The 1,711-nt window shown below is 41.5% G+C and overlaps 1 non-coding gene across 1 annotated transcript; it reads left to right on the top strand.

Moving 5' to 3' along the window:
* The first annotated feature begins 301 nt into the window (after window positions 1-301).
* trnar-acg lies at window positions 302-374 on the top strand. Its single transcript has one exon. It is a non-coding gene; the product is annotated as a tRNA-Arg (tRNA).
* The last annotated feature ends 1,337 nt before the right edge of the window (window positions 375-1,711 follow it).

Raw genomic sequence — 1,711 nt, 5'->3', positions numbered from 1 at the left:
TTAACTGGTATATACAATGTGGTGATTCGGCTCACATTCACGTCAGTTATGCTGAAAAAGTGGATTTGAAATTCATTATGTCAGCAGTGATTCCATTAAATGACTGAGCAGACAGAGTGTGAATGGAACTTCATGAGGACATATGTGTTTTTTTTGGAAAGTTCGCTGCTTTGAAAGGTGATGAAGATTAGACTGAAGCAGTGACAGTGATTATCTTTATTGCTTGTTCAACTGGTGAACATGACTGCTATTAACCGTGTCCGTATTAACATCACAGCTCTTAAGGGAGCGCTTGTGCATCGGGCCAGTGGCGCAATGGATAACGCGCCTGACTACGGATCAGGAGACTGTAGGTTCGAATCCTACCTGGCTCGCCAGCAACGTCGACTTTAATACCGCTTAAAAACTGATTTTTCTGAAGCCGAAATAAGGTATAAGCTCCTCATCTGCAGGAACGAGAATACCTTCATTAAATGTCCCCGAGAACATCACAGGAAGGAAGCCGAATAGTCGTTCATGTTGCTCATGGGCACCTTTCCATTTCATAAATTCACTGATCGAATAACTGTTGCTCGTGGGAATGCTCGGCTTTGAGCATTTTTCGAAACTCTTTGGCCAGTGGAATCAGAGAAGAATGAAGGGTTAACTGTCCAACTGATCTTTACAGAGAGTGAGTTCCAGAGTCTCCCACCCGCTGACTGATAAAGTTTTCCTACCAGTCTATTCAAAGCTTTCTGCATTTTATCTTATTTCTACAAACTCTGGTGATCGATCAAGAGCAAATGTTTCCTTCAATCTGCAATTCCTTGCTCTTCATTATTTCGTACACGTCAATCATGTCTCCTCACAATCAGCTCTGCTCTGAGAAAAACAACATTTTGAAAGTCTTGTGTTAACTGAAATTTCTTGCCTGTTTTTAACAGTTCGGTGAATGGGGTAGTCCCACTGCTAACATTCAGCACAAACTTTCAGTAAAAGCCACTCAATGCGGGGAACCGTAGTACTGCTCTTTTCGTCAACAATGTGTAAAAGTCCCCTGTAACTTTCGATTTCGCATCCCGTGGGGCTATTTGTCCGTGTTCAACGACGTTTCCCAGGAAGGTGACTTTGGCTTTGGCAGATTCACTTTCAGATAGGTTTACAAACCAGTTTGACTTCTGAATTCGATCAAAAAAGCCTGATAAATGCTGTAAATATTCAATCCACGAGAGACTGAAAGTCACCAGGCACAATATATACCAATCAGTTGCGTATTCGGCAATTACCCTCTCAGTTAACCTCTGAAGTGTGGCTGAAGTGTTTTTCGTACAAACGGCATTCCTTTAAATTTCTGCAGGCCAGTTGGCGTTACAAAATTGCCTTTGATCTTTCTGACAAAGTTCACTACAAGTAACCTTTGAGGAAGTCCAACTTAGAAATGTAAGTTGCTCCTCCAATCTTTTCCACACAGTCCTCCAACTGCAGATATGTATACGCATCCGTCTTTCTAAAAACATTGATTTTGTGATAGTCCACAAATAACTGTTGGGTCTTATCTGGCTTTGGCACCATGATGATGGGTGAACTCTATTCATTGAAACTCACTTCGGTTATGCCATTTTGGTGCATACGTGACATCTCCTTATGAACTTGTACAATTTTAAAGGGTTATGCCTGCAAGGATGTTGCAGAGTCAGAGCAGCATCTCCTATATTTACATCATCTACAATTA

This window comes from Chiloscyllium plagiosum, unplaced genomic scaffold (genome assembly GCF_004010195.1).
Source record: "Chiloscyllium plagiosum isolate BGI_BamShark_2017 unplaced genomic scaffold, ASM401019v2 scaf_49493, whole genome shotgun sequence".
NCBI classification, from domain to species: Eukaryota; Metazoa; Chordata; class Chondrichthyes; order Orectolobiformes; family Hemiscylliidae; genus Chiloscyllium; species Chiloscyllium plagiosum.
The sequence above is the reverse complement of the archived record's forward strand: the minus strand, read 5'-3'. Positions and strand labels throughout refer to the sequence as shown.